Raw genomic sequence first — 8148 nt, forward strand, 5'->3', positions numbered from 1 at the left:
AAGAGGGAAGATTTTGTTTTTAATGCAAATTTTTTTTCAAGTTTTCAAAGTTTTTTTTTTCAAAATCAAATCTTTTTCAAATCAAATCTTTTCAATCAAATCTTTTTCAAAATCAATTTCTTTCCATTTTCAAAAATACTTGCTATCAATTAATGATTTGATTCAGCAATTCAAGTATGTTGCCTTTTCTGTTGAGAAAGGTTTAATGTTTGAATCATATCTTTCCTTGTTAGCCAAGTCATTAATTTTTAAAATCAAATCTTTTTAAATTATTTTTCAATCATATCTTTTTAATCACATCTTTTTTTTAAAATAATTTTCAATCATATCTTTTTTATTTCTAATTTCAAAATCTTTTTCAAAAATCACTTGATTTCTTTTCCACTCTTGGTTTTTGAAAATCAATTAGTATTTTTCAAAATGTTTTTAAAATCTTTTACTTAATTTTCGAAAATTCCTTCCCCTCTTCTCACATCCTTCTATTTATGGACTAACACTATTCCTCAATGCACAATTCGAACTCCATCTTTCTTGATAAGTTCGAATTCTCTACTTCTTCCTTCTATTTTTCTTTTTCTCTGACACCTCAAGGAATCTCTATACTGTGACATAGAGGATTCCATATTTTCTTGCTCTATTCTCTTTCATATGAGCAGGAGCAAAGACAAAAGCATTATTGTTGAGGCTGACCCTGAACCTGAAAGGACCTTGAAGAAAAAGCTAAGAGAAGCTAAGGCACAACTCTCTGTAGAGGACCTAACAGAAATCTTCAAAGAAGAAGAACCCATGGCAGCCGAAAACAACAACAATGCCAACAATGCAAGGAAGGTGCTGGGTGACTTTACTGCACCTACTCCCGACTTCTATGGGAGAAGCATCTCTATCCCTGCCATTGGAGCAAACAACTTTGAGCTTAAGCCTCAATTAGTTTCTCTAATGCAACAAAATTGCAAGTTCCATGGACTTCCATTGGAAGATCCTCATCAGTTTTTAGCTGAGTTCTTGCAAATCTGTGACACTGTCAAGACTAATGGGGTTGACCCTGAGGTCTACAGACTTATGCTATTCCCTTTTGCTGTAATAGACAGAGCTAGAATATGGTTGGACTTACAACCTAAAGACAGCCTGAACTCTTGGGAAAAGCTAGTCAATGCCTTCTTGGCAAAGTTCTTTCCACCTCAAAAATTGAGTAAGCTTAGAGTGGAAGTCCAAACCTTCAGACAGAAGGAAGGAGAATCCCTCTATGAAGCTTGGGAAAGATACAAACAATTGATCAGAAAATGTCCTTCTGACATGCTTTCTGAATGGAGCATCATAGGTATTTTCTATGATGGACTCTCTGAACTATCCAAGATGTCTTTGGATAGCTCTGCTGGAGGATCTCTTCATCTGAAGAAGACGCCTACAGAAGCTCAAGAACTAATTGAAATGGTTGCAAATAACCAATTCATGTACACTTCTGAAAGGAATCCTGTGAACAATGGGACGAATCAGAAGAGAGGAGTTCTTGAGATTGATACTCTGAATGCCATATTGGCTCAGAACAAGATATTGACTCAGCAAGTCAATTTGATTTCTAAAAGTCTGTCTGGAATGCAAAATGCACCAGGGAGTACTAAGGATGCTTCATCTGAAGAAGAAGCTTATGATCCTGAGAACCCTTCAATGGAAGAGGTGAATTACATGGGAGAACCTTATGGAAACACCTATAACTCTTCATGAAGAAATCATCCAAATCTCTCATGGAAGGATCAACAGAGACCTCAACAAGGTTTCAACAATAATAATGGTGGAAGAAACAGGTTTAGCAATGGCAAGCCTTTTCCATCATCTTCTCAGCAACAGACAGAGAATTCTAAGCAGAACCACTCTGACTTAGCAACCATGGTCTCTGATCTAATCAAAACCACTCAAAGTTTCATGACTGAAACAAGGTCCTCCATTAGAAACTTGGAGGCACAAGTGGGTCAGCTGAGCAAGAAAATTACTGAACTCCCTCCTAGTACTCTTCCAAGCAATACAGAAGAAATACCAAAAGGAGAGTGCAAGGCCATCCACATGGCCGAATTGGGAGAGGAGGAAGAGGTAGTGAACGCCACTGAGGAAGACCTCAATGGGCGTGAACTGAACTCCAATGAGTTCCCTAATAAGGAACCATGGGAATCTGAGACCATAGAGATTCCATTGGATTTACTTCTGCCATTCATGAGCTCTGATGAGTATTCTTCCTCTGAAGAGGATGAATATGTCACTGAAGAGCAAGTTGCTAAATACCTTGGAGCAATCATGAAGCTAAATGACAAGTTATTTGGTAATGAGACTTGGGAGAACGAACCCCCTTTGCTCACCAAAGAACTGGATGACTTGTCTAGGCAGAAATTACCTCAAAAGAGACAAGATCTTGGGAAGTTTTCAATACCTTGCACCATAGAATTGATGGCGGCATTCAAGAGAATCCGGAAGGTCTAAACCTTGTCTGTGGTATTCTGAGTAGGATTCAATGATTGAATGACTGTGACGAGCTTCAAACTCGTGATTGTGGGGCGTTAGTGACAGACGCAAAAGAATCACTGGATTCTATTCCGACATGATCGAGAACCGACAGCTGGATAGCCGTGCCGTGACAGGGTGCGTTGAACATTTCCACTGAGAGGACGGGACTGTAGCCATTGACAACGGTGATGCCCAACATACAGCTTGCCATGGAAAGGAGTAAGAAGGATTGGATGAGGACAGTAGAAAAGCAGAGAGACGGAAGGGACAAAGCATCTCCATTCGCTTATCTGAAGTTCTCACCAATGAATTACATAAGTATCTCTATCTTTATCTTTATGTTTTATTCATATATCATCCATAACCATTTGAGTCTGCCTGACTAAGATTTACAAGGTGACCATAGCTTGCTTCATATCAACAATCTCCGTGGGATCGACCCTTACTCGCGTAAGGTTTATTACTTGGACGACCCAGTGCACTTGCTGGTTAGTTGTGCGAAGTTGTGTTTATGCCATGGTATTGAACACCAAGTTTTTGGATTCATTACCGGGGATTATTTGAGTTGTGAAAAGTATTGATTACAATTTCGTGCACCAGCCCTCCTATCCATTGATGCTCAAAGCCTTGGATCCTTTTTACCCTTGTCTTTTGGTTTTAAGGGCTATTGGCTTTTTCTGCTTGCTTTTTCTTTTTTCTTTCTATAATTTTTTTTTTGCCACTTTTTTTTTTGCAAGCTTCTTTTTCACTGCTTTTTCTTGCTTCAAGAATCAATTTTATGATTTTTCAGATCATCAATAACATTTCTCTTATTCATCATTCTTTCAAGAGCCAACAATTTTAACATTCATAAACAACAAGATCAAAAATATGCACTATTCAAGCATTCATTCAGAAAACAAAAGTATTGTCACCACATCAATATAATTAAACTAATTTCAAGGATAAATTTGAAACTCAGGTACTTCTTGTTCTTTTGTATTAGAAACATTTTTCATTTAAGAGAGCTGAAGGATTTATAGAATTATTCATAGCCTTAAGACATAGTTATTACATACTAATGATCATGAAGTAAAGACACAAAACATAAACATATAGCATAAAAACCGAAAAAAATAATAGAGAAATAAGAACAAGGAATGAGTCCACCTTAGTGATGGTGGCGCTTTCTTCTTGAAGAGCCAATGATGTCCTTGAGCTCTTCTATGTCTCTTTCTTGTCTTTGTTGCTCCTCCCTCATTGCTCTTTGATCTTCTCTAATTTCATGGAGAATGATAGAGTGCTCTTGATGTTCCACCCTTAATTGATCCATATTGTAACTCAAGTCTTCTAGAGAAGTGTTGAGTTGTTCCCAATAATTGTTGGGAGGAAAGTGCATCCCTTGAGGCATTTTCGGGATTTCTTGGTGATGAGCTTCCTCATGCGTCTCTTGGGATCCATGAGTGGGCTCTCTTGTTTGCTCCATCCTCTTCTTAGTGATGGGCTTATCCTCCTCAATGGGGATGTCTCCTTCTATGATAACTCAAGCTGAGTAACATAGATGGCAAATAAGATGAGGAAAAGCTAGCCTTGCCATGGTGGAGGACTTTTTGGCTATTTTGTAGAATTCAAGGGAGATGACTTCATGAACTTCTACTTCCTCTCTATTCATGATGCTATGAATCATGATAGCCCGATCCACAGTAACTTCGGATCAGTTGCTAGTGGGGATGATGGAGCGTTGGATGAACTCAAACCATCCTCTAGCCATAGGCTTGAGGTCCAGTCTTCTTAATTGAACCAGCTTGCCTTTGGAGTCTCTTTTCCATTGAGCTTTGATGAAGCAGTGCAAAGAGGAAAAACTCATGGAACCACCAATGCAAGAGGCTCTTGATGAAGAAATTACTCCAAAAATCACACAGCAACCATGTCTTGACATCCAAGAAGTGAAGGCAATTAACAAAAGCACCAAGAAGAGGATTGTGACCAAGATACCAAGGACAACATTCAAGAAAAGGTCAACTGCAAACAATCCTCCCCCTGATCAAGCAAGCAAGCTCAATCAAGCCAATTTCAAAAGAAAGATTGCTGAAAGGAGACCAAGACAGGGGACAATAGCTGAAACTTCTCCTCCCTTGAAGTCATTCCTCTTAACAAACTGGAAGAAGAGGAAGAAAGTGAAGAACAGGTAGACAGTAGGTACATTTCTTCTCCATGCTTTGTTTAAATTTCAATAAATTAGCATATGATTACATTCTAAGTTTGGTGTTGCCTTGCAACAAATTATTTTCAATCTTTTTGGATGATTGCATCAAATCAAAAATGAAAGTGACACACCAAGATTCTAAGTTTGGTGTGCCACTTATTTTTCTATGCAACTCATCCAGCAACATCACTTGTCTGCATAATCATATTGCCTTTGCATTGTTATTTTTCTTTTGTTTTGACATTTCGTTTGCATTCTCTTTGTTTTAGTCAATTTTTTATTTTTTTATGTTTTCTTTTATTAACTGTTTTTGTTAATACATCACCAAGAGATCCTTATTCATGACAAATCTTGGCTTGGTGATTGTATTCAACAAATAACAGTTTCTTTTATTTAGTTTTAGTTTAAATAAATTGACATGTGGTTGCATTCTAAGTTTGGTGTTGCTATGCAACAAAATTTGGTTCCAATGCTTACTAGATACTTGCATTAATTTCAAGTGAAAGTGTCACACTAAGTTTGGTGTGCCACTTATCTTTTATGCAATGTATTGTGCTCACCTTCTTATGTTTGCAATCAAAATGTCTCTGTCTCTGGTGCCTTGATTGTTATCTTTCATTTTGCTTGCTTAAAACACATGTACTACTAACATTTCATTGTATAAGACATTCATGATCCATCTTAGCCCCATAGCCATTGTTCTAATTGTTTCTTGAGGATGAGCAAGCATTCTGAGTTTGGCAAGGGAAAGAGGAAGAATAGAGGAAAAAGGACAACAATAATAAAGATGAACTACAAGGTTGTAGAGTTCCTTTTCTTCTCATTTGTTTCCAGCACTTAAATTGTATGATTGTCTTCATCTTTTCTGTTTACATGTGTGTATGAATAAAGCATACCTTGAATCTTGATTTGTAACATGTTGCCATGCCATTATAACTACCAACTTGAATCCTGTGAGTTCAAAAGTAGTAAACTATCATGATCATAAACAAACAAGGCATTAAAGAAGAGTTTAGCATGTGCATACAAGTATTGGAAAGCAAATTTTTGCTAAGTTAAATTATGGGCGCTCACACCATGACCATGCCTACTTCAAAGGGCTATAACTTGAGCTACAGACGTCCAATTGATGTGCTTCTAGTTGCGTTGGAAAGCTGACATTCAGAGCTTTCTAACGATATATAGCAATCCATATTTGGCGTACAATTGAGGCATAAGTGAAAGGCATCTTTAAGGGCCAAAAATAAGCGAAAATAAACCAAAGTGCTTCCACCAAGGTTCGAAGCTGGAGCTTCACTCCAAAGCAAAGTAGCGCTCATTATTCTGCTCTGCCCTCTTGGAGAGCAGGGCAATGTCGTGCTCTCTTCATAAAAATTCAAGGAAAATTGTTTCCCAAAATGCATTCACCAAAGCTTGAACTTGGGACCTCCCCTTGGAAGCACCAATGCGCTGCCCACAAGGAGAGCAGAGCAACATTCCTTGGTGCATGGCACGCATGCTTGGCGCACCCAAGGGAGCTTGGGCGTGCGCATCACAGCATGGGCAGAGGCAAGGCGCGCACAAGACACTGCTGCCTTTCTCTCCACAAGGGCAGGGCAATCCCCTGGTGCCCCTCCCACACTTGGCACGCAACATGCATCCCCACACAAAGCTTCACTGCTCTGCCCTCCACAAGAGCAGAGCAGCCTCCTGGGAACACCCATGGGCCAAAATTCAATTAAAATTCCCTTTGAACTCAAATCTTCACCAATTGAACTAAGGCCATCCAAGACCCATTCTCCCTCAAATCCAAAGCAAGCAAAGCCCACTCAACATGACTCAAAGACACACAGAAAAGCTAGATTAGGAATTTCATTTTATGAATTTGTTTTTAATTTCAATTTCATTTTATTTTCATTTTGTAAAAAGTCTATATAAAGGCATCACTCTCATTTCAGAAGGAGAGCTCGATTAGAAGGAGGCTAGCTCCACTAGGGAGCATTAGGAGTAGTAGTAGAGAGATCTCTCTTTAGTTTTTCTCTTTGTTTTGAAATTTTGGATTGAGGTTGGAGGAATTCTGTTTCAATCTTTGATCTGAAATCCATCTTTGTTCATTTTCTGCATAATTTCTAAGAATTGAAAGTTGAATCTGAGTTTTCATTTACTGCTTCCATCTTCATTTCTTCTTCAATCTGTTTGCTGTTGAATCAAGGAAGGGCTTGAGATCTAGATTTGTTTTCTAGTCTCTTTGATTCCCTGAGATCTTCAATTTTATTTTGCAATTGAGTTAAGTTCTTGGCTGCTCTTCTGTTTTTACTGTTCCATTGAAATTGTTGATTCTTCTTCTGGAATTTCATGCATGATCTAAGTCTTCTTGCTGGTTTCCTCTTCTGCTACGTTTGCTTTTCTACAATTTCCTTTCCTGCATTCTGCACTTTCACATTTCTGTTCACATTGAGCTTGATTTAATTTCCTGCACATTTACATTTTCTGCAATTTAAATTTCTAGTTGCTTAATCTATTACTTTCTTTAATTTTCAACACCCAGCCCTCCTTTACTTTTTCTGCAATTTACTTTTCTTGCAATTTAAGTTTCAGCTCTTTTACTTTCTTGCTCTTTAAGTTTCCTACCATTTACGTTCTGCAACTTTAAATTCACTGCTATTTACTTTCTGTTGGCTACAATTTCACCCAATCACTAAATGTTAGCTTGACTAAACTAATCACCCACAAAAGTTGCTTAATCCATCAATCCCTGTGGGATTGATCTCACTCTAAGTGAGTTATTACTAGTTGATGCTACCCGGTACACTTGCCGGTTGGATTTGTGTGTTGGAAATTTGTTTTTCCGCAAAAACACCATCAAACTCCTTCCACACATATGTCCATAAGGACTTGGTCCAACCTTTGATCAAAGTTGACCCTTCTAGTGTAGGGGCGTGCATCTCCTTGCATCATGGTGCATCTCCTCACATTTTCTGGACTAAAATCTAAGTATTTCCCCCGAACCATTGTAAGATAATTCTTTGGATTTGGGTTCACACTTTGATCATGGTTCCTAGTGATCCATGCATTGGCATAGAACTCTTGAACCATTAAGATTCCGACTTGTTGAATGGGGTTGGTCAGAACTTCCCAACCTCTTCTTTGGATCTCATGTCGGATCTCCGGATACTCATTTTTCTTGAGCTTGAAAGGGACCTCAGGAATCACCTTCTTCTTGGCCACAAAATCATAGAAGTGGTCTTGATGGACTTTTGAGATGAATATTTCCATCTCCCATGACTCGGAGGTGGAAGCTTTTGTCTTTCCTTTTCCTTTTCTAGAGGTTTCTCCGGCCTTAGGTGCCATCAATGGTTATGGAAAAACAAAAAAAAAAGCTATGCTTTTAACACACCAAACTTAGATTATTGCTCACCCTCGAGCAAGAGAAGAAAGAATAGATGAAGAAGAAGAAGATACGGAGGAGAGGGAGAGAGGGTAGTATTTCG

General features: G+C 38.4%; 1 non-coding gene across 1 annotated transcript; it reads right to left on the reverse strand.

Moving 5' to 3' along the window:
• Positions 1 to 1191: 1191 nt before the first annotated feature.
• Positions 1192 to 1299, reverse strand: LOC130971495 (small nucleolar RNA R71). The gene has a single exon (XR_009082711.1). It is a non-coding gene; the product is annotated as a small nucleolar RNA R71 (small nucleolar RNA).
• Positions 1300 to 8148: the final 6849 nt, after the last annotated feature.

The sequence above is a fragment of the Arachis stenosperma genome, chromosome 3, assembly GCF_014773155.1.
Source record: "Arachis stenosperma cultivar V10309 chromosome 3, arast.V10309.gnm1.PFL2, whole genome shotgun sequence".
In the NCBI taxonomy this organism is placed as follows: domain Eukaryota; kingdom Viridiplantae; phylum Streptophyta; class Magnoliopsida; order Fabales; family Fabaceae; genus Arachis; species Arachis stenosperma.